We start from the raw sequence: 26,835 nt of genomic DNA on the forward strand, positions 1-26,835 counted from the left end.
CCTCATGAATTCTTATGCATATGAAGAATTTTCTTTCTTTGAAACAACTGAATTACAATCATTAATGTTCAATATAAAGAGCATAGAATTCCTGCTTTTTCTAACATTTTATCATGCACATTTTCAAACAAAAAAGATGGAAGAAATTTATTGTGAAATCACAGGTAACAATACACAACCTAGGTTCTACAATGAACCATTTACTGCACTTGCTTTATCACATAATTATTGATGTATCCATCCCTCTTTATATCCATCAACCTGACTTTGAAATGCATAAAAAAGTGGAGCCATCAGTATAGTTTATCCCTAACTGTTTCGGCATGCACATGGTATTAAAACTTTAAAAATATTAAATTTCTCATTAATTTTGATGATGCAAAATTTTATAAAATTGTCATAAACTGTTCTTAAAATTAATCTGATAAATTTAATAACAATAACAAATAGTCTATGATCACTTATAGATCGATTCTGGCTAACAAACAATGGTCTACAGTATGGCACACATTAAGCACTCAATAAATATTAGCTGCCTGAACAACCAAACAAATGAATAGATGAAGGAATGAAGGTACAGCGAACGGCTGCTTGTATTACTTGGATGGCAGATTAGAGGAGTGTGTTAGTAAAAAAAAAAAAAAAAAAAAAGGAATTTGACCAAGTAAGCATATATAAGTACAATGCAAACTACAAACCTTTCAAGAAAAAAAAATTGGAAAAATATAGGATCAATTTGTATTCAAGTTTAGAAACAGAAATTTTCAATATGAGACTTTTTAAATTTAATTATTTCAACATGTTAAATTAATGGAGGCGTATTAGGAAATAATTAGTTACAGGTCTAAGATCCCATTTATTTATCCTTCCCTAATTATTTTTCAGAGGACTTGAAATAACTGTATTTCTACTCCAACTACTGCCTCTCTTGGTAATGCTTAACTTTAAATGTAATCAACCATTTAGCCTAGTTTAAAAAACATTTTATAAACATAATACACGTTTAGTTTAGAAAATGTATTTACTTTATAAAACCACATGTTGTAGAAAGAGGAAACTAAAGCTAGATAAAGCCAAAGTTGAAATATTTGTTGTTAAAATCTTTTCCAATAGTCCAACTTTGGTGAACAAACCAAACACAATTAACCTTGGTTTGAGAGTTGGCTCTCTATTAGCAATAAGATCCTGGTGTTCGCGTTAAAGTATTGTGCTAATGTGTGTCTTAGTCAATTCCAGATGCTATAAGAAACTACCATAAAATGGGTGGCTTATAAAAAACAGAAATTTGTTTCTCATATTCTGGAGGAACTGGGAGAGGGAGGTCTCTGGAGTCCCCTTTATAAGGGCACTAATTCCATCTATGAAGGCTTTGCCCTCATGACCTTCTGACCCCCTCCAAGTTCCTGCCTTCAAATACCATCACAGTAGGAACTAGATTTCACCATGTGAATTTTGGGAGGACACAAATATTTAGTTTATAGCATTGTGTCAGATGGCATTGTAAGCAGTCATTTAAAAAATGTGTGTGTGTGTTTCTGACTGAAACAAACAATCCTGATGTTCTCTTTTAGGAGAAAGAGAGATGGCTTGCGATGTTGTAGTGGAAATAAGATTGACCTCACACAAAAAAGAAAGACCTCTTTCAAGATTTCACATAACATAGATTCACTTACTGTTAATTCAATTTAGCAAACGTTAATTAAGTTTTGGCTGAGTTAGGCACACAATTAGTTAGCTAAAATGATTCCTATTTTTCTCAATTGACTCTTCTAAATTCCAGTGTTTTGCAAAATATGCAAGTTGTAAATTGATGTGATTTCTTTATACCTTCAGTATAACTGTAAATTATATCCTGAGAGAATTCCTTAAGGAAATCTGTATTCCACATATGTTTTACAAATATAAAGAATCTGTCTGTCTGTCTGTCTGTCTATCTATCTATCTATCCATCCATCCATCCATCCATCCTAATTATTAATCCCAATTTACAATATAGTGGCATTTTCTTGTTTCCAGAGAGAAAACATCTGTTAATGAAGGCATACTGGATATGCTTCTGAAAATTTCTTTCTTAGTGAATGATTTAAATTAGGGAAAACCTTGTTAAATACAGTAGCTATTGGGAACCTCGTTTAATGCAAAGGCTAGGCAAATTTTTAAAAAGCCATACCCAGTGACAGCTATCTTCCATATTGTGAAAAGCCACTGTCTACACACACATACACACACACACCCTCTCTCTCTCTCTCTCTCTCTCACACACACACACACACACACACACACATTCTAAAAGTCCTGGAGAACTTGAAATTCAGGAAAAATATAAACCAAAGTTACTTTGCATTAGTGAATCCATCTTGGATTAAGTATATCTAATAGTGCTTATATAATTGTTTGCAAAGGCATGTCCAAAGCCTATAAAATAATTAAAGATTATAGGGTAACATTCCATGCTATTAAATTGTCTTTATTGGAGGAAGGCTCAGAAAGTGATGTAAAATCCTCAGGTGCCAAAAATGTTCTTTCAAGCAGGTGACCTACTTTCCTTAGGACAAGGCTCCAGTTTTCCCAAAAGCTTGCCGTTTAGACTTTAGGAGCAAAAATAAAAGTGATTTCTGCTTTCTGTTTATATTTAGAACTTACAGCACAGTGGATTTTTTTCTTTTTGTTCATCTGCATTTATAAAATAATGATATGAAATGCAGCTAATGGCATGATGAAAAGCATTTATAAAATAATGGGTGGTGGAAAGTCAAACATCAGATCTAGGGGGGAAGTTTAGAAATGTTTTATTACATTTTAGCTCTCTAAACATAACCAAACAACATCAGAATAGTGCAACAGCTGTTTGGACAATGAAAAAAAAATGTTATTTCATATATAATGTTAGAAACTTTGACCCAAAACTGTCATAATGACATCTTAAAGAAACACCCAAGACATGGGCAACTACAGTTCTGGCAGATGCATGAAATGGTTATCTTGAGGACAATAATATATAGTTTTTTTTTTTAATTTGAGATATTGTTAATGTACAATAATACATCTTGGGTATATAACAAAGTTATTTATAATTTTAAAGGTTATATTCCATTCATAGTTATTCTAAAATTTTGGCTGTATTCCCTGTGTTGTACCATATGTCATTGTAGGTTATTTGTTTTAAACATAGTAGTTTGCACCTCTTAATCCTCTGCCTCTATCTTGCCCCTATCCACTTCCCATTCCCCATTGGTAACCACTAGATTGTTGTCTAAATCTGTGAATCTGCTTCTTTTTTTTTTGTTATATTTTCTAGTTTATTTATTTTTTAGATTACACATATTAAGTGATATCATACAGTATTTGTCTTTCTCTGTCTGACTTATTTCACTTAGCATAATGCCTTCCAAGTCCATCCATGTTGTTGCAAATGGCAAAATTGCATTCTTTTTTATGGCTGAGTAGTATTCCATTATATATTCATACATCTTCTTTATCCCTTCATCTGTTTTTTTTTTTTTCTCATTAAACTTTGTATTAATGGGTCTTAAAATTCTATGACAGATTTTCGGTCAAGTTGTTTCCATGAAAAAGTACTGTTTTTAAAAATTAATAACTTAAAACTCCCCCAAACAAAACAAATGATTCACAAAAATTCTCCTTTCCTTCTGAAGGTTTTACAATACATTGTTATCATTAACTAGATTTTTACTATTAAACTTAAATGGCCAATTGAGACAAACAGTTCTGAGACTGTTTTCCCACCACTGATTAAGACTGGGGTGGCAGGTATAGGGGATAATTTTAATTTAGCCTTCTGGGCACACTTGGTGACCTTGCCAGGTCTAGCTGCCTTCTTATCCACTGCCTTTATGACACCCACAGCAAACATCTGTCCCATGTCATGAACAGCAAAATGGCCCAGAGGAAGATAGAGTCTCAACACACATGGGCCTTCTAGGAACCATGTCAATGATGGCAGCATCACCAGATTTTAAGAACTTGAGCCACTTACTAGCTTTTTACCAGAATGACAATCTTCTCCTTTAGCTTAGCAAACTTGCAAGCAACATTCATCTATTGATGGACACTTGGGTTGCTTCCATATCTTGGCAATTGGAAATTATGCTTCAGTGAACATCCCGTGCATGTATCTTTTCAAATTATTGTTTTCATTTTTTTAGGATGTATACCCAAGAGTGGAATTGCTGGATCATATCTATTTTTAGTTTTTTTTTTTTTTTTAGAAACTTCCATACTGTTTTCCATAGTGGCTGCAACAGCTTACATTCCCACCAACAATGTACAAGGTTTCCCTTTTCCACAAATCCTTGCCAACATTTGATATTTGTGGTCTTTTCTGATAGCCATTCTGACAGATGTGAGGTGATATCTGATTGTGGTTTTAATTTGTATTTGTCTTATTAGCAATTTGAGTATTTTTTCTTCTGCCTGTTGGCCAACTGTATATCTTCTTTGGAAAAAATGTCTATTTAGGTGATCTTCAGCACATTTTAATAGCTTTTTTTTTATGTTGAGCTGTACAGGCTGTTTATATATTTTGGATATTAACCCCTTATCAGTCATATTATTTGTGAATATTTTCTCCCATTCAGTAGGTTGTTGTTTAATTTTGTTGATGATTTCCTTTGCTGTGCAAAAGCTTTTAAATTTGATTAGGTCCCATTTGTTTATTTTTTACTTTTATTTCTCTTGCCTAGGGGGACAGATCCAAAAACATTGCTAAGTCTTATGTCAAAGAGTGTACTGCTTATGTTTTCTTCTAAAGGTATTATGGTTTCAGGTCTTACATCTAGGTCTTTAATCCATTTTGAGTTTATTTTTTGTATGTAGTGTTAGAGAATTTTCTTATTTCATCTTTTCACCGGTTTTCCCAGCACCACTTATTGAAGAGACTGTCTTTTCTCCATTGTATATTCTTGCCCTCTTCATCATAGATTAATTGACCATATGTGTGTGGGTTTAGTCTGGCCTCTCTATTCTCTCTGTTCTATCCAATGGTCTGTGTGTCTGTTTTTGTGCCAGTACATACTTGTTTTGATTACTGTAGCTTTGTAGTATAGGCTGAATTCAGGGAATGTGATAACTCCAGCCATATTCCTCTTTCTCAAAATCGTTCTGGCTATTCAGTCTTTTGTGTTTCCATACAAATTTTAAAATCATTTGTTCTAGTTCTGTGAAAAATGTCCTTGGTATTTTGACAGGGATTGTGTGCAGTGTGTAGTTTGCCTTTATTAGTATGATTGTTTTAACAATATTGATTCTTCCAGTCCATGAACATGGTGTATCTTTCTGTCTGTTTGTGTAGTCATCAATTTCTTTCATCAGTGTCTTATAGTTTTCTCAGTACGAGCTTTTTAACCTGTGCAGGTAGATTTATTCCTAAGTATTTTAAACTTTTTGATGCAATTGTAAATGGGATCAGTTCCTTAATTTCTCTTAGAGTTCATTGATAGTATATAGAAATACAACAGATTTCTGTATATTAATTTTATATTCTGAAAATTTACTGAAAACACTTATGAGCTCTAGAAATTTTTAGGTTTTTTTTTTTTTTTTAAAGGAGTTGATTCCCATATTGAAATAGCTACTATTATGAAGGGGTGATAAATTTAAAATTGAACTTCTCAATGAATATTTACATAATACTTGTTCCATTATTGCTATGCTTTTCAATTTTGAAAATTCATCTATTCATGTGTCATTCCATATATTCATAACCTTATTTATCCCCAAATATGTACATCTCACACTTGGTAAAAAAGTGATTGAAAGGTCCTCCACAGCTCTGTGTGTGTGTGTGTGTGTGTATCTAAATATATAACCACAATTTTTACTATGTGGTTTCTCACAATGTTTTTACACCTCTTTTTCTCAGCTGCTATATTTTAGGGTCCTGTAGTAATATTTTCTTAAGTCAAGTTATATGAAATTATAGAGTGACTTCTAGGAAAAGAAAAACATTCTAGGAATAAAAGTGTGTGGATGTGGTGGACACCAATAAGTTAAGTAAGTGTGAAGGGAAATATAGGGAAGCCTTGACTTATTGAAAGTTAAATCTTTTGAAAATTCAAATAAAGTGAAAGAGTAATGGGAATGAGAAATAACCAGAACACACAAATAAAATAAAATTTTATTTTGGAAATAGTAAGAATAAAGAGAGAGAAAAAAAAAGAGAGAAATCTTATTTAAAGGGGCTACTACTGATAGCACAAAGTATAAATAATCTTTCCTTCAAACATCTGCTGTGTCGCCACTTTGCTAATGCTGTATGCTGACAGTATGTCCTAAAATGTCATCACAAGAAGACTTTCCCTTGATCTGAATTTACTAAGTTCTCATGATTAAATGGAGGTATATTGACAACTATTCTAGCTACTTGCTAGAATAAATATATCCTTGCTACATGTTCACAATGTATTTTGTTTCAATTTTTGCTGAAGGTGTTTATCTAACTGTTTGTGTTGAGTTGGAAAGAACTCCATGAATTAGCCAAAAGTGTAATTCTGTCCCAGGCAGTAATTACATGACAGAGTCAAGCCTTAGGGCTTTGCTTCTCCTTGCAGATCATGATTCCCTAAAAGAAAATGTTTGTTGTATTGTTGAAATTTTAAAAGAATTCAGTTTGGCAATGATACTTTATTATTCTTGCTTAACTTGGGAGCCAGAAAACTCAGAACTGAAGATATGGTTCTTCTAAAATGATAGTTGGAAACTAAATATTAAGTGCATTTAAGAATTTCTGCCTATTTTCTAGAAGTGGCTGACACAGCGAGGTCATTTGAAATCCCATTTAATAGAACCCAGACAGAATATTGGCAAACTAGTACTATTCAGCTTTCACACTGCCCTTGCAATAGTAATAGATTTAACATTGACCTTCAATGTAGTTCTTTAAATGCCGGCTATTAAAACAGGAAAGATGTGCATTTTCTTCCATAGTGGCAATATTTTATTTCCTACCAATCATGTCCTAATAAATGATACTTAATATAATCACATGATGGAATTAAGATATGTGCTAGATACAATATATTTTGCATTTAAAAAATAATGTTATCAGATAACATAGCTATGAATATCATTCAAAGAAATGAATGGCTGGTAATAATGCTGAATGCAACAGAAGGAAAAACAGGCTTGCACAGTGTTTCTATCCACTTTTCTTTAATAAAAGACTGATTAAAATCAGAGAGGAAATTTAAGAACTTCGTCTTCAACAAAAAAGCTTAATGCAGATCCTAGCACTATGGTAAGCAATCTTAGATTATCAGAGAAAAGACATCCTTTGAGTTAACATACAACGAAGGTTATTAACAATTCTTAACAGCATTATTTATTGTAAGCCAACAAACATCATGACAATTTCTCCATGTTAAGTGTTGTCAATAACTCTTCCAGAGTAGAATTATCTAATAAAAATGTAATATTTAATTTTATCTTTTCTAATTGCCACATTATAAAGGGAAAAATAAACACTTTCAATAATATATTGAATTTATGTAGTATGTCCAATAAATTTTTATTTGAACATTAATCAATGTAAATTGATGAGATATTATGCATTTTTTGTGTGTGTGTTCTGAGTCTTCACAACTGGTGTGCATTTTACTCCTACTACACATTTCAATTTGAAATAGCTGCATTTCAAGTGCTCAGTATGCCCATATGCCTAGTGGTTACTGGATCAGCCAGCACAACTTTAACATTGAGTATAGCTCTGTTTCCCAAAGATAACTTAACTTTAGTTAAATAAAAGATAAAATTAAGAACATCTCAAACTATATGAATAGTTTAGCAACTGGAAGGCACAATTAATACAAATAAGATTTATGGCATCAAATTCAAAGGAGAGAAAGGGAGAAAGAGGTTTACTCTCACATCAAAACAGAATTTTGAAAAATATAGTTAATGATAATAAACGGTTTTCATACTTTATGACAGTATGTAGTTACGTGGTTATGACAATAACATTAGAGTATTATGTAAAGAACTGTGTTTCATTTCAGTTCAGCAAATAACTGAAAATCTATCAGCCTGGTCATGGCAATAGGATGGCAAAGAAGTGGTTCTGCCCTCCGTGGACATAAAGTCAAATAAAGGATGAAGGCATTAGGTTAGTGATAAAAACATACTGTATTTTTGAGATAAAATTTTCCTGTAAACTGTTGGAAGATAGAACAAGGTAAATCTAGTGATAATTGAGAAAGAACAGATTTTATGAAGCAAATCTATATGGTGGACAGCATTGTTCAGAAATGGATTTTGTAGCCCTGCCCTCACAGTGAAATCTTTCCTGGCTGGGGTGTCCAAAGGACCTGCATGATTCCACATGGGAGACACAACATAAAAGATGCCCTAGTTGAGGAAAAGGTGCTCTGTATGATATCTAAGATTCTTTCCAACCCCATGGTACTCTAAGTATATAATTATTGTGAGTAAATTTCTTATTTGAATTTTCATATATAAATATGATTTCAAATTATTTGAAAACAATTAGATACACATAACACTAATTAATCATTTGAATTAAAAGGACTTATTCTAAGGTATTATTTCTTCATCAAGAATTTGAGCACACATTACTAATAACTAATAAAAAGTTAATAAAACTTTTGGCTTACTCTAAATGACTTTCACCTTGATTCCATTCATTGGACAGACTGTTCTCTTCTGCAAACAAACATCTTATTCCTTTCATATCAATCCCGAGTTTGGCCAAGTGAATGAGATGAGTTAAAAAACACCGTCCCCCTGTAAGGTAAACCCATCTATGACAAGGAAGAGGGACTTTCTACTTCTTCCAAAATTAAAAAAATCTAGATGTCATCTTACTGCTTTGCTTAAATATTGTTTAAACCCAGAAAATCAGACAATGGATACATTCACATGAATTCTATCATGAGTCCTTAAACATTTACCCTAGATTACATCATTTTTTTTTCATTTTCATATTCTTTTTCATTAAAGGTTGTTACAAAATATTGAATATAGTTTCCTGTGCTATACAGAAGAACTTTATTTTTTAATCGATTTTTATATGTAGCAGTTACCATTTGCAAATCCAAAACTATTTGATCTATCAGACCATGACTCCCATGGAAATGGCTCAGTTGTAAATGAAACTGTTTCATACTTCCTCAGGCTTTCCTTATTGAAAAAATGATTTGTGGTTCCACTTTTTTGCATAAAATTAGGTCTATATATTGTTACCCAATCTTAGAATAGTTCTCTAATCTAATTTTCTTTCAAATTTTGATGCCTTTAAGATTATGAGTCAAGTAAATAGATCTCATGAAATACAATCAGCATTTAAAAGTTAAACTGTTTACATAATTGTAATAGTCTGTTTATATGAATAGGAAAAGAATGTGGCCAGTTGCCCACACACAGCTGGAAATGAAAACAGCAGACAGCAAGTGTTCTATCTTAGAACTGATGGAACAGATTACTGAGTGTATACCATGGGGGCTGAATGCAAAGCATTAATACCAGTGATTACAATACAGGCATTGCAAATGTCATAAATAACAACATCAAGACATTAGGCAGGCTATGGAAATAAAAAATTTTACCCCAGCATCATTGGGCAGTGACATTGTTTTGTCAATCATAGTTATATGGACCAAGCTAAAAACTGATATGGAGAAAAATAAATAAGATCCTCAAGGAGTAGGGAATTGAAAAATATAAATAGGAGTGAAAGCACTTGGAGACATACTCTAATCGAATGTGTCATAAATAAAATTCTTTACAAACCACTGGGAGTCATATTTCTAGAGTCAATTATGTAAAAGCAAAATATTTTTGTTCCATTTGTAAATAAAGAAATTAGGGTATCTATTGCTGTTCTGATATGCTTTGTTCAGATTCTTCCCCAATCAAAATAAAATTTACAAATGCCTTCAAATAATGGTCTAGTTTATGAAGGATTTTTGGAATTAAGTAAATGTAAACCAATTGTTATAATCAAGTTATAAGAAGATTCATCCATTTTTATATTAGCCTACTAATGTATAATAAACATAAGGTAAAATATGCGTTGAAAAGCACTAATCTTAGATATTTTCAAGTCTTTCAACAAGTTCCAAAATAAATACTGAATTTTAAAATTATTAACAGGTTATTGGTATTTTTCTCACATTTAGAAATGCAGTTTCAAGAAAGTGTTATTCTAAAGTAGGCAGAAGGGTTTAATACTTTCTAGCACCATCAGTGACTCATGCTTTCTGCCCAGCAGTCATCTTATTGTGTTATAGGATTTCATTCTCATACTGGCAGCCAGATGGTTACTTTACCTCCACATCATGTTTGAGTTCTCTCAAGGGTTGAATAGTATCCCCCCAAAATATGTATGTTGGAGTCCTAGTCCCTACTACTTCTGAATGTGACTGTTTGGAAACAAGCTCTTTACAGATTAAGGACTAATCTAGTATAATTGGTATTCTTATACAAGAGAGCATTTTGGGCACACAGACAGATAAGCATGGAGGGAAGATGATGTCAGGAGGCACAGGGAGAAGGCAGCCACTACCAGCCAGACCTGGAACAGATCCTTCCCCCATGGATCTCAGAGAAAACCAACTCTGTGACTCCTTGATTTCCAACTCCTAAGCCTTCAGAACTATGAGACAGTTTCTATTGTTCAAGCCACACAGTTTGTGGTACTTTGTGATGGCGGCCTTAGTAAAATAAAATATGCTCAAAACTAAAAGGTGGGAAAAAATGAAGTACTCTTGGCGTTTTCTAGCCATACTTGTCTTTTTATCAAGAAAGTGCTTATTCTAATAAGAACTCCCAGCTGACTTCTACTCAGGTCTCATTGTCCAGGAGAAGATTATGGATCACCTCAAGCTCAAATGAGGGACTGCCAAAGGTGGGGTGGAGAATGATAGCCGACCCATTGTAATTTTTACCTTTAAACTTTTCAGTCTAGGGGCATTTCTTTCTTAAAAAAAATAGTGTTGTGTTAGCACTTATGAAATGGAATGATAGCAGTGTCTACCGCAATAGAGATTTAACTCATTTTGCTACTTGTATGCACCTTCATTTCATGTAGACTTCAAATTCTTCTATGAGAGTTTGGCTAGCTATATTTATGAAGATGAATGTAATTCAAACAGGTGTGTAAGTTTGAAAGAGAGGATGGGATGCCAAAGAGGTACGTTTAATCTAGGTTTCAGGGAACTTGGAATAAGGCAACTATGACATAATTCTAGATTTCTGAATTACAGAGTCTTCCCAACCTCTGTACAAACTTTATCTTACAGTTTTAGTTTTTTTTTAATCACTGAATTACAATATAGATATCTATGATAATCTAGAGATATCTAATACCAAGTACTTTTGATTTTAAACATACTCTTGTCTTCAACAAATTAGGGCATTCTCAAGTGACAATAAAGATTGAGTTTGACATTGCAAATATTTTTATAATAGCTTGATCTCTACTCATGTCACTATAATTCAATGTCATTTCAAAAGTAATTTCTTGAATAGACAGTTATTCTAGTGCTGGAATTTCCCTTGAAGAAGGCAACTATTACCCAATTTGCAAACAGATATTATCCAAGAAGATATTCTTTCTGTTAAGTCTAAACCTGGCTGGAAAAGTAATTTGCTATGTGAAATGCTTAACAGTATTTTTTACATCAAAATTTTTAAGTTTTTAAACTAACACTTTTATTATTGATATTTTATGATTAATTAAAGGTCCAGCTGTAATGGGTTTGCTAATAAATGATGTTTTCTGTTTTGTCCTTACTTCAGTTCATCAATATCTGGTCTGCTCATTCATACTATAAAGTCATATCTGGAAGGTAGCTGCCAAACCAATTATTACTTTTTCTCCCTCTACATCTCCCAGTCCCCCTGCCTTTAACCTGTAGTAGCCATTTGTACTAGTCTTCACCCAGCTGAATGAAAGTAGACGTCGTGTGTGCCACTTTGGGACCAAGACTTTCAAGATGTGGGTGTGCCTTCTTCATAGTTTATTCCACTCTGTCCTGCTGGCTAGTTGTTGATGGCGGTGAGGCCCTCTGGGATGGTAGAACGACAGAATAAAGGGGGCCTCAGTTCATAAATGGCAGCATGGCTAAACACAAATGGAAATAGGATCTCTTTTTACATCAGTTAGTTTCCTTTAACCAATGAGGCTTTTTTTTTTTTTTTTTTTTTTTTTTTTTTTTTTTGCTATTCTTATAGAAAACTTTAAATGATCAATTCAGTGTTTTCCGGATTTCAATTTCTATAACAGCAGGATTGGTATGTTATTTAACTGTTAGAACCTATAGGGTTTGTCACTTTGGAAGTTCTTAATTGATGTTTGATGAGTGAAATAAGCACATATTTTAGAATACACCCCCCCCCCCAAAAAAAAAGATACTTGGTTTTGTCTGACCCATGAGCAAACATATGGCTCTTATGTTCTTAGCAAATATCTAACTTTTGTATCTCAACCCAAGTAAAACATCTCTCCCAGTGGCTTCTTGACAGAACATTCCCAGCTGTTTCAATGCTGCATAGCAAAGGTCTGACAGCTTTTAGAGCAAGAGTCAATATTAGCTAATAATCCATCTGCAATTGCAACTATTTTGTTTCATCACAGTGATAACTTATATTCCTTCTGCTACTATTTCCTTTGGGACTGGTGTGGCTGCACTTTAATATTCACAGCTAGCCTCAGAGTTGTGACTATAAATCCTTTTGAGCTATTTATTAATCTCTACTTAACATGTTCTAATTAACTTACAATAAATCCTCCAAAACTACTGCACATCTTACATTTTTCATTAGGATCTAGAAGGAAAGAAGTTGTACCACCTTCCTTTCTATTAGCAAGCATCTTTCTGCAACAGATGCGTTTGATGATGCATTTCAGTTTGACATGTCTACTATTCAGCTCCACTGATGATCCAGATTATAGCTTTTATTCTATAATAGAGTATGTTTCAAGGTAATGAAACTTCAAGACAGGTTCAACTACACACATGGACTACAGTATGACCCTGAGACCTTTCGGCATGAGAATGTACACATATGTGCGTGCACAATAATGTACAACCTATTTTAACGTTTTGTGTTCTGAAATATCTTGATTTCTTAAAGTGTGTGTGTGTGTGTTTGGTCCTTTCACATTACTATAGCTTTTCAAAGAATTTTGACATGATTAGAGAACCAAAGAATCTAGAGGTAGAAGAAACTTACTGTCTAAATAATTAAACCACACCATCGTCTGCTGGAGGTTCTTGCAGAGACGTTGTAAACAAAACAAAACAAAACAAAATGAATCTCAAAACATATTTGGCAGATGAAAACTGCCATTGCTAGTCTGTCTTTGCTGATGTTGTGAAGTGGAGTTCCAGGCTTGCCTTGTTCTTCTGGGATTATTGTCATACTGACTGATGCCTCTGCTTAAAAAATAAATAAGAATAAACTTGCCATGATGTTATGAGTGACTTGGAACAGTGCAATAGTTTTCCAGTTTGAAATAAAGAAAATGAAATTTTGAATCGATAATCAGAGAATCCTAGAAATCTGTGTACCCAAAGTTGAGTCTGTTGCTCAAGGACATACAGCAGATGGTGTTCCTGACAATACATGCACTGAATTTCAGAGTTCTGAGTCCTAAGTTTTAGAAGAGTAGTAGAGAATATTTTTACACAGCTGCTAAAGCTCTAGGAAATCATTTGTAAAAACATTTCAGGCTTTCTCAACAATTTAGAAATTCCAGGGACTTTGTACCTAACCTATCTTTTGCTTTTTTCTTTAAGTTAAGATGTTACAAATTAAATATTCAATTAATAGACATTCCACTAGTACCTTTGACTAACCCTTGATTTAAGATATCATAATACAGCCAGACCAAAAGCAAAGCGTTTCTCAGATGGTAGTAGCAACTTCACACTGTTCTCAGCCAGCTAAAACCCTTAGTTTGTTGGGTTATGTTTAAACTTACTTTGAAATCCTTAATATAGAGACTACTTAATATATTTCAATTTGTATGTAAAAATAAAAATTCTAAACGGCAGAATTCTTTGTCAAATTATACAGCTGAGGTTCTAAAAAGATTAAAACAAAATTGAATGTCAAATTCAAAATGCATATTCATTATAGTCAGAATAATATTAAAATTTAAAGGAGAATAAAATAAATAAAATGTGTTGAGGTCTTCAAAATGTCATATTTCATTCCTGTTTCTCTTAATCACTAGGATTATGATAAGTGATATAAGTTTGGCCTTAAAAGATGATTATTTTCAGCCAGTTTCTCTACTGCTGCAGTAGCTAAATAGACATCTTTAGGAAAAACATATGCTGCTATGCTTTAAATTATTGAAGAGGTAAAACATGAGATTTCAGGCAATGAGAAACTTCTTGGAAAGAGGCTAAAATGGAAGTAAATCATGACATTTGGGGGGTACTCGAACAAGATAATATAGGTATAAAGTGATGAGACTCTAGAGTGAAAATAAAGGGCATACAAGAGGAATCAACCCTCAAATCTGGAACACGGAATGGACAGAGCTTGAAATCTGATTGAAAATGGGGAAATAAAGAAAAGTGATGAATTAAAGAGGACAAGAAATTAAGTTGGAAATTGAAGAATGAGAGTATCCCAAAGATTACAGGGAATGTAAGAAGATTTTGGTTTCAGCTTTCAGAAAGCAAACCACAGCAAGTTGGATATTATGTGTCTAGACGACAGTTTTCTCTTATAAAACATTGTGGAGATAAAGGAGAATTGTTCATCTCTCAACTTCAAAGTAAAATAAACACATTTTTTACAAAATTATGAAAAATAGTCCTATTTTCAACATGTTATCAAGTGAGTCTGGAAAATTTTTGTAACTTGGGTGGATTTGTCACTCTTAAGTTCTTAACTGTAGAGAATATCATATGGTGATTATGATTTGAATCCCAAGGACTATCCTTGCAAATCAAGTAAAAGCTAACAAGTTTTGAATATTATGATTTCAAACAGCATGAATCTAAAATTTAAATTCTACATAATTGTACTTCATGAAAATACTTCCAGTTCATGTGACTAAATCCAGGAACAAAGATTAGAGGGTAAAAAATAAGTCATAATTCTTATCTAGTTCCTCTTTCCCTTTAATAGATATTAAAAAGACAAACTAAACCAAGCAAACAAACATCTAACTGGCTGAATCTACTGAATGCTGGGTGTCAGCTTCTTCAATTTCTTAAGTGTTTTTAGAATATCATTCTCCACTTAAACTCCCTATTCAGTTATGCAAAAGAAAATAGAGGGGGGAAGAAAATTACTGGGCGTTATTATGCCTAATAGATGATGTTTAACAGAGTGACAAAAAGAAAAAATGTCTTGTACAGAAATCCTATGATTTAGGTCAATTATACACTTGGGAGGGGCAAATCCTGTTGAATTTGGAATTTGTCGAAATGCTCAAGTTATTTTTCACATGTTCTGAGCCTTTTTTAAAAAGAGGTTTTGCCTATTACTTAAAAACCCAGTGAGATTGTAATGGAACTGGGAAATGTAATCCATATGTTTTGGAAGCTTTTACAATTAAGTCATCAAATTACTGTTCAAAATGTTTTGACCATTTAAAACACAAGGTCTTTTTATAAACATACATATTCTTATGCTCACACAAGGAAATAATGCAAAATTCTTAGAATTACTCTTTGGTTTAACCAAAAAGTAGTTCATTTCCAAATATTTATTTTCACTTCAGTGTTGAATGGCATAATACTCAAACAATTGGTACTATGATGTTAGCAGTATTGTATTATTTAAGTTATCAAGAAAACCTGACTATGAAATAGACAAACACTCTTGTTGTGATGTTCATGTATCTATCACCCATTCATTACCCGAACATGCAAAAATTTCTGCAAACAAATCCAATCAAGGGCAAAAAAGTTTCAGACGCATTCAAATCCATTACTATTCTGCTTATGTTCTTGGAAAATACCAACTTTTTAAGCTAAATGATATGAGTGTTTGCTGTTTGGTCTTCATTAAAATAGCTATGGGATAAATTTTTTATTCCATCACAATAGACTCAAAAGTATAACACTTCATATTGTCACAAAAATATTTTAGAGAAAAGTTGATTTTTCTTTTTCATTGGCTAAGAGCATCTGTTCCCATATCCATGACTTGTCCCTGGCATTAAATAGGATATTTCAAAAACAATACGTCATGTTGTTGGAAGAATCAGCTACTCTGTAATTTAGATTTATCATGGACACTGCTGGGTATTATCATTTTTCTTTTGCAGGTGAAGTCAGTTAAGCATCATTCACTGAGTGAGTCATACCACGAGTTGGGTTTTTCCAGGGAGTCCTCTCCTAAGTACACTTGTGGGTATTGAAATTTCCCTTTACTTCTTCTTAGGAAGAACTTTGTTCTGTACTTTAGCTAAAACTGAAAAAATTTTAACACATTTTTCTGACATTAGAGATTATTTATCCAAGCAACTCTAAATATGAATTGCTCTAGTAAATTATGAATTGAAAGAGTGTAGCCACATTTGTTTTTCCTAAAGAAGTCTATTTAGCTACTGCAGCAGTAGAGAAACTGGCTGAGCATTTTAGAAAATATAAATTACAGGGTATAGCTAAGGACACATTTTTAAACATGCTGTATTTATTCATTTGTGTAAAACCATTGGTAAAATTTCATTCTTATGAATATATCTTGCATTTGAAACAATTTTTAATTCCCAAGAAAACTTTATATTTTTAACTCTACCTCCTTTATATTATTAGCAAAAGATGTAGCAGTTTGTCACATATGATTTCTAAACAACTACATTGTTATGGTTTTCTTTCTGGGGGACAAGGGCACTTGCAGTAAGAGCTGAGTGAGTATGTAATTACACATGTACTGCTACTGTTGTGTGGAGCCAGCTATCTGTTTGTGCAAACATAGAATACAGCCATATGGTTTAGATTCTGGAATTGTGTATTATGAAATCATTTGCAGCCCTACCCTGAACTTCCACAGAGAAAAATCGCACAGATGGGATAGACCCATGGGCATTAGTTTAAAAGCTCTTTCTGGAAAATAAGCTGAGATAAACTAATAAAGCAGAAATCTCCTTCCCTCATAATTGTGCAAATTGTGTCCTAGAAAGAGCATAGACCCGGAGTCAAACAGATGGAATTGCAGTGTTTCCACTTGGACAAGTTATTCAACTGTTCTGACTCTAAGAGTCTCCATTTCTAAAAGAGAAATCAGACTACTGAACTTTTAAATTACCTTTGTATGAAAATAATTAGATAATACGAGGCATGCAATACTGGTTGTGCATGTGTTTATCTCCCTTCCAGTCACACTACCGTATATATGAAATGTCACTTTAATTCATTATACTTTTTTACAAAAAGTTAACTAAAATCAAAATAAAATAAATGTTATATGCAATATCCTATAATGGTATATTTCTGGTTCGATAATTTGATGAGGTCACTATTTATTAGAAGATTCGGGTAATTACCAAATGAGTTTTAGCCAAATTAAAGTTCTGTATGTAAGAAAATTAAGAGAATACTAAGCCTTTATTGAACCAATAGTGAAATATAGATTGTGATCTAACAGTTGTGTTCTTTGTCATTTACCTGAATGAACTGAAACTTACGTTCACACAAAACCTTGCACACAAATGTCTATAGCAGCTTTATTTATAATCGCCAAAACTTGGAACCAGCCAAAATGTCTTCCCATAGGTGAATGGCTAATAAACTGCAGTACATCCAAGCAATGAAATATTACTCAACACTAAAAAGAAAGGAGCTATTGGGCCATGGAAAGACATGGAGAAAACTTACGTGCATATTACCAAGTAAAAACAGTCAAGTCTGAAAATGTTACATACTATATGATTCCAACTGTATGACTTTCTGGAAAAGGTAAAATTATGAGGACGGTAAAAAGAGCAATAGTTTCCAAAAATGTAGGGAAAGGGAGACATTAATAGGAGGAACATAGGAAATTTTTAAGATAGTGAAACTGTTCTGTATGATACTGTACATGTGGTGGACATGTCATTTCACATTTATCCAAACTCATAGGATGTACACCGAGAGTGAACCCTATTGTAAACTATGGACTTTGGGTGATAATGTGTCAATGTAGGTTCATCAACTGTGACAAATACACCACTGTGTTGTAGGATGTTGATAGTGGGGAAGGCTGTGCATGTGTGGGGACAGGGAGATATAGGATTTCTCTGTGCTTTCCACTCAATTTTGCTGTGAACCTAAAACTGCTCTAAGAAATAAAGTTTATTTTAAAATTTAGATAGTGGACATTAACTGAAAAAACTTAGTAAGTTTACAGGGAGAATATATTCACTTATCTGTTATTTAAATAAAATTAGCTTAAATTTTCAAGAAAAGAAGGTGCACTCTATGCTGGCTAATTAGCTGAAAATGCATAGAAGCAATAGTCATCGCAGTAATAGAAGAAATGGTGAAGTACATTGTGCAAAGAGGCAAGAATAGCACATAGAGCTTCATGCACACATAGAAGATACTAGAGTCATGTAATTAGTATCACAATGAGCTTATTTAGAAAAAAACATATGAGCAGAGATACACCAAGATCACACAGTTACTGATTGCAACATCCCACATGTTATTAGGGCACAACTGGACCAAACATTCCAGGGAAAAGTCTGTTAGAGGGAGCTTGACCCCCTAAGTCTCCGAGTCCAAAAGGACTGGGGGACAGGGGACCTTAGCAGATTGTGTATCAAAGGGAAGCTTCCTAGATGGGAAAGTTGCTTTATTAGAAAGAGGAACTTCAGCTGCTGGAATCAGTCCTTTTTTGTCTACTGAGGCCTCAGCTCCACTGAGCCAACTCTGAGTCCTATTAAAGGAGTGGAGGAAATGAGCCTCCAGAGGCCATCTGCAGTGTCTCTCCTCACTTGATCTCAGAGAAAAAAGAAAATTGCATTAATTAGGAGCCTACAATGAACCAGTCTTGTAAATGATGTTTCCTTTACCTCAAAAGAACCCTGTGACAGATAATAAAATAGGCAAAGGAAATAAGTGAGTCCTCCAAGATTGTCCAGCCATAAAAGGCTGTAGCCTTGTGACTCCAAACTCAATTTCATTGGCTCCAAAACTTTGACCTTAACATAACCTAGCTCCTCAATCATTTAAAAGTTTTAATGTTTTCAATGTAAAGAGAAACAAAAATATGATTTTTTCTATGGAAGCTGATCCAGTAATAAATTTCTTAGAAAGAGAAGCCTGAGTATAACCATTTGATGACTTGAAGGCAGTAATGATCGCTGGTACTTACTGAGAATTCACCATGTAAAAGGCACTGTGTGAATCCCTCTAAATGCACTGGGGACCAGCAATGAATTCCAAAAGCTAAAAGTTTTGTTGGAGAAGGGTGAGGGAGGCCCCAAGAAGCTTCCTGTCAGAAAAAAACAGAAAATATAAATACCATCCTTGTTTCAGCCTCCAAGTGTCCAGTAGAAAGAGGGCCCCAGAACTCTGTGGGTTCCTGGGGAGATCTCCACCTTCTATTGCTCCTGGCCTCATGATCATGTAGACCTTGAGACCATCAAAACTGTTTCAGCCCTGACCCTTCCCTATTTCTAAAAATTTTCCATAATCTCCTGTCTTGATTATTGTGATGCTGTCTAATTGTTGTCTCTGCTACTCTTTTCCTTATGATATCTTCATGACTTAGCAATTTGGTTAGACTAAATTACATTCCCTAGAATTCTCTTCCCGGTGTACTTTGGAGAGGGTAGGCTGTAAGATATAGTCTTATATGTTGGGAAAATCAAGACAAACAGCAGCCATCTTATAGGATAAATATATCCTCCCAGTTATTCAATAAAACACTAAGCTTGGTGTTGCTGGGGAGGTATATTGCAGATAAATTAAAGTCCATAATCAACTGATTTAAATTAAGATGATCTTCGGAGTGTCTAACTTAATCATTTGGAAAGGAGAGGAAAGACTTCTCCTTGTGGACACGTTCTAGCTCATGCTTGTGGGGTTCTAGCCCTTTCATGGTCTTCCTTTCCTATCTGCCTCTGGACAACAAGATTTGGCCTGTGGTCATGGGCTAGAAACCTCTTGTTGCCTCTTCCTGACTGCCAGTGTAAAGATTTAGGCAGGGGACTGACATGTTCTAACTTGGGTTCTCACAGATTATTCTGGCCGTTGGGTTGAGGATTACAGTCAACAGTCAATCTCATGATAAGGGATTTCTTAGAAGGAATCAGTTTATACACTATAGGTGCTGACTAAGCATGTGGTCACTCTTTCTCGAGCATACCAGGCTCACTCCCATCTCGAGGCCTTTCAACTTGCTTTTCCTCTGCCTAGGACCCTCTTACTGTCTGCAGAACTTACTCCATCTTTTCCTTTACATCTTTACTCAAATGTTATTCACTCTTCACCCTGTGTTTGAAATTGAAATTCCAATTCCTGGAAAACCCTATTCCTATTCCTTCTTGATTTCAATCCACAAAATTGATCATTATGTAACAAATATTTTCTTATTTATTTCCTAATTATTGAGAGGGCCATATTGAGAGAGAGAGAGAAAGAGAGATTTTAGGAAACTGGTTTATGTGATTATGGAGGCTGGAAAGTCCAAAATTTGCAGGATAAGCCCATAAGCTGGAGATACAGGAAAGACTTGATGTTGCAGTTCAAGCCCAAAGACTATGTGTGGACAGAATTTTGTCTTGCCAGGGGGAAGTTATATTTTTGTTTATTAAGGCCTTCAACTGATTAGATGAAATCCACGCACATTATGGAGGGCAATCTGTTTTACTCAAAATCCACTGATTTAAATGTTAATCTTATCCAAAAACACCCTTACAGAAACATCTAGAGTGTCTCACCAAATATCTGGGCAATTTGGCCCAGACAAATGGACATAGAAGTTTAACTATTACACTCCTGTTTCTAGAACAAAAGAAGCAAAGAATTTTGTCTGCTTTCTGCTGTATGGGCTTGCCACATATGAGGCTGCCAATAAATATTTATTGAATAAAAAATTTCTCTTAGTTAATCTTGTCAACAAACCTGTATGGTTTATTTTTCTATTATTTCCATGAAAGGAATTTGAGAATGATACAACCCCTATGATGCAGGTGAGAATTGATGGTCTAAGTAGTCAATGCCTACTCACTTAAGATTTAAACTCTGTTCTAAATCGCTAATTATTTATAGCTTTCCCCCAATCTTAAGGCTAGATAATATATCTTTTAGGGTCAATCGTTTTTAAAGGATGGCTAGATTCAGTTGCATCGCTCCTACTGGAGTAACTTAGTTAAAAGCTTCCATCTGCAGACAAGTATCCACCAGTATTATTCACAAAAGGTACTGGATACATATCAGAGAGCTTGGATAATATTATTCATCAAACATGTAAGAGAAGTGCAAGGAAGAAATCTAAGTAAGTCTGAAACATTGCAGATAATGAGAAAAAAATAAAAAATAAAAGACACCATTGATTTATTAAACAACTACAATCATGTGTGCTGGCTATTTGATAAATGTAATTTCATTTTCAGAGTGACATCAGTTTATTAATAAGGAGATAGAAATTTTAAGAAATAATTTTTGAAATCACATCATTAATGCTATAGAAGTGAATGTATTTTAGAAATGGAATTACAAAGGCAGAGTAAAACTATTTCAGTGTCAAGGTATTTTTCTTTCTTGCTATAAGTACTTCAACAGTTAGGCTGTATGTAGTTGAAGTGCACACGTATCTCCTGGAGAAATAGGCAAAATTCTACAAAAAAAAAAAAAAAAAGCTCAGAGTCAATAATAAGAATCTGCAAAGATACGTTACTTCTTATAAAATAGTTAATGTGGTCATTACATAGATGTCTTTCTTTCTAAGATCAATGAGGGGTGACTGGCAATTAGAAGTGGAAAACAACTCAACTCCTTACAAAGAATGTGGCTGAATTTTCACTGGAGCAAATGAAAACAGTTCTCTCATTCATTCCTTGATGTCTAGTCATCAGCCAAACAGCCCAATTCGTAAATGGATCTCACAGAAAGTGAGCTTAAAGTGTCTAAAGGAAATCCATTTTAATGAATTCAAAACCACATGTATATTAGACTGTTTAATGCAACGAAGTCCAGAATGTTTTTTTAACTTTCTTTTTTTTTATTGAAGTATAGTCAGTTTACAGTGTTATTTTTGATCATCATTCAGCTTTAGTTCTTAAATTCTGCATAAAAGAAGAAACCAAATGTTTAGCAATTTTATCCTTTTGACTCATTTTGAATTGCTCAGAAAAAAATCAAAGCATGTGACTACTTACTGGAAGTATATTTTTCTCAAAATATAAAGTGTTTGCCTATTAATGGAGCAGAATCATTACAGATACACATGTACACACTTGTAGTAGTGACTTTTCATTTCAATTTTAATCCATTAACATCATTTTAAAGATAAGAGTTGGATATTACAAACTTCATATTGCAAATAAAGTCACTGATAGTTAAAAAGCAAACTGAATCCAATGGATCATCACATTTTCAGGTGGAATAGAGTTATTTAAAAATCACCTGACCTACAGGTGAGAAATCTAAATCAGATACCTCCAGAAGATGAGACAAATCCTCAAACTTTGCATATTTTGGGTACAAATCCAATGAATGTGGCTTTCCTTAGTTGGCTTTCTGATTCATTTTGGACAGGAGGTTAACAAAGAGTAAAAATGGAATCCAATCCCCACTGATAACACTTTTCTCCTTTGTTTTAATAATCCTGGGCAGCTGATGGCTAAAGATGGAGAGATTTATACCAGGGCCCTGGCCTACTCTATGTTTATATAATAGGTTCTTTGCCAGCCCTGTGTAGGAGGGATCTGCTTACATGGTGTGACTAGAGGAATGACAAGCACGCCGAGTGACCTTTCCCCAGTTAACTGCAATGCTTCTGAACTTGTCTGTATTAGACATGCAGCAAGGGCTCCCTTGAGCTGCCTTAAGAGACTGGTATCTGGATGTTAAACAACAAGGGTTAAGTCATAGAAAAAAAGTTTATTCAATTAAAACACATTACTTTCTAGCTCTAAGCAAGACTTGGAGGAACTGATAAGCAGAATTAAGTAAGTTTTGATGGAAAAAGGGTAAAGGAAATATAGTAAGGAGCTATTCAATCACAGCTTAAAGTCATTGAAGTATACCTAAAGTTAAGTTCTTTTTATTTCATATGTCATATGTCCTACAGATTACCTCTAAAAAGGCCTACTAAATTTAAAAGAAGAAGACGGAGGAGGAGGAGAAGATAGAGGAAAAAAAGAAAAAGTAGGAGACATGACAAAAATGTCATATCTGAGGTTCTTTAAGACCTCATCTGTTTTATACAGAGGCCAAACTAGAATTGATACCATCTCATAAATGGAATAAATAGATGTTGGCTTATATATTACATACAATGTAGTCATCTAGAAATTCAAATTGCAGATTTTATTATAATTTTATTTTTCAATTGTGAAATACATTAATACTGCAGAGAAATTACAAAAAATATGTTTTTAAAAATATTAGTAAAGTTAAGTGTCTATATAACTACCACCCAGGTTAAAAAACTGAACACTGCCTGTGGCTTAAAAGCCCTGTAAATCCCTTCCAAATTGCCTCCACTTCTATTTGTAAACTGAGAGAATCCCAGTATATTAGTCAGGATTCTCCTGAAAAACCATAGGATATAGGAATGTGTGTGTGTGTATGCATTAAGGAATTTATATTTAGTCTTAACAATTATTTTAAGGAATTGGCTCTCTTGGTGTGGGTGTTGGCAAATCTGAAATCTGCAAGCTAGGCCAGTAGGCTGAAGACCCAAGGAAGAAATGATGTTACAGTCTCTCAGGGGACCTCAGTCTTTTCTTTTAAAGCTTCCACTGAATAAATGAGGCCCACTCACATTATGAAGGGTAATCTACTCAAAGATTACAGACTTAAATGTTAATCACCTCTAAAAACATAACACTCACAGCAACATCTAGACTGGTACCATAGCCTTGTCAAGTTGACAAATAAAATAAACCATCACACCCAGAAAAAAATCTCAAGTATGTCAGTTTAGGTACCTACTTCCGTGTGAAAGGAGGTATATGGAAGAAACTCTGTTACTCTACACTGCATTACTTTATTTATTTATTTACCTTGATAAAAAGCATTCTTTTCTTAATATTTTTATTGAACTATAGACAGTTTACAATGTTATCTCAGCTCCTGGTGTGCAGCACAATAATTCAGTCATATAGGAACATACATATATTAACTGGTTTATAGAATGGCAGTCAGTGTATTAAACCCATAAATAATAATTGACTGTAGAATACGGACGTTTGCAAATTGGAAGGCTTTGTTTTCAGTATCAAATGGGGAAAGAAAATATCAAAAGTGTATGACAATATGATAGTACTTATTTTTCCAATATAACACTTACCTCTTAAGAAAGATAAATTACAGCTTTTTTTTTTTTTTTGCTATAAATCACACAAATGTGAAATCTGTCTGAATCTAAACATACTCAGTTTCTTCTGAAGCTTCCAACCTGTCTCTTTATCCCATCATAAACTTCACCAGGGTTGTCCACATTCACTCTTTCAATTTGGTTAATTTCTCATCTTATTTTTATTTGGGTTTTACCTCTATCATTTCACCAATACAACTCTTGTTCATGCCAGGCAGCTAAATCCAATGGACATGTTTTAGTTCTCACCTTATGAAACCTTTCAGAAGCTCTCCATAACCTTGGCTTTGCTCCTTGCCTTGGAAAAAATCTAGTTGCTGATGTCAAAAACAGGGTTGGTCATACAGAGCCATAAAGCCCAACTTAGAGGTGAATATTAGAGATACAGCTGGCCCAGTTATGCCCAAATAGGTAAATAACTGAAGCTGTGATTATGGATGAAATCATCCAGGAAGTTAAGTATGGAGTGTGAAGAAAGAGGGCTTAGGATGAAGCTGTGAGTAAGTAATGTCAACACTAAACATCTAAAAAAGACAGGGAAGGAAGTAGAAAACCACTGGAGTGTGTCATGTTAAAAGGGAGAAAGTGTTTCAAAAAATGTAGTTGGTCAGCATATTTGAAGGGTGACAAAATGTCAAGATGAAACCTTACATATTTGCTTGGGAGGACGTTTGGGGGGCTAGCAGCTGGACACGACAAATTGGAGTGAGTAAGGAATAATTAAAACTCTGCAGTTGCTTGTTCTTTTGTACTGCATGAAAGATGACTGATCTGCTATTCCTAGTTTTTCTCAGTGTGACCCCATTTTCATCTAACCTTATTTCTATTTCCTCTTGACTTTCAAAATATGTCCAATAATGAAGATGACAGTCCTCTTACTTAACTCACTCACTCACTCAATTTGCTATTCTCTTAATTCATCCAAGATTATTTATTTAGTTCTAACTATATTTTAGTACTATCCAAATGTTGAAAACTCAATAACTCAAATGAAAGTTGAAAACTCAATAACTCAATGAACAAATAATGGTGGAGTCTCCGCTGTACACAGTAAATCCAGTTAGCCAAATTGTAACAGTAGAGATTGTTCTAACAGCTTTGCTGAGGAAACAAACTGCCATAAAATCTCAGTGGCTTGCAACAATAAAGCAACATTTATTTCTTGTTCAAGCTAAGTGTTGGCTGAGCTCATATGCAATCCTCACCCCTGTATTTCTATTCCAGGACCCAGACAGAAAATGGAAACAAACAGGCTAGCAAAATTTACTAGTACCTCTTAAAGATTCTTCTCCAATGTAATTTACATCATGCCCATTCATGTTCTATTGGTCAAGGGACATCATGTGGTCAGGTCCAATGTCAATAGAGCAAGGAATATATTGTCCTTTCATAAAGAGCCCCTTGAACTCTATGGCAATGAGCAGTGAGGTACAATTCCCTTACAGAAAAGGAAGAATGAAGAACTGTCTGCAATAACACAATCTAGCATAAACATTTACTCCTATATTTTATCTACAAAGTCATCCTATCTAAGAAAAGCTGGCTCAGTTTTTAAGTATCAACAATCATGCTGTCATATTGCATAGTATTACCATCAGAACTTGTTTATAATTTTTTAATACAATTACTTTGATCCTTTCTCAGGAATGATATGAATTATTGACATGCTATCTTCTTATTTCTACTAGGAAATTCTGTATTAAAGAAGTAACACTTTTTGTACAGCATACAGAATAAATCTGTTTATTAATTCATGAAAAGTTATTTGTTGAGTTTCTATAATCTGCTACAATCACAAATGAAAACACACAAAAACAGCAAGCAAACTGTCAAAAATAAACATGCCTCACCTTTGGCATCTTTCTCAACCCTACCCTGTATACCCAGACTAACACTGGGTCCCAGGCTCCTTCCAACACAGGCTCATGTGCTGCAGTTCTGAATATATATTGTGACTCACAACCACAACCTATCTTATTCTTTTTAATGGCATCTCATAGCCTTTAGGAAAAAAATCAGACTTACTATAATTTATCGCAATTTGTCACAGTTTACGCTGCTTTGCAGGCTCTGGGCTTTCCTCTCTCATCTTGCTCATTTGCTAGAACTCACTGTGTCTCACAACCTACAGCCACTCTGGTCTTTTTCCTGTTCTCAGATTCTCTGCAATATGATGTCTTCCCATTTTGTACTCAAGAGGCTCCCCTCCTTCATTCATCCTTCTTGGGAAGGACTTTCCTCACCCTTTGTTGTAAATAGAACCCCTATTTTCTTTGCTCATGTATTTTTCATGTATTTTTTCCTTTATAGCCATATCACAACCTGTACCTATATTACATTTGCACCATTATTATTATT

This window comes from Camelus dromedarius, chromosome 2 (assembly GCF_036321535.1).
Source record: "Camelus dromedarius isolate mCamDro1 chromosome 2, mCamDro1.pat, whole genome shotgun sequence".
Classification (NCBI taxonomy): Eukaryota; Metazoa; Chordata; class Mammalia; order Artiodactyla; family Camelidae; genus Camelus; species Camelus dromedarius.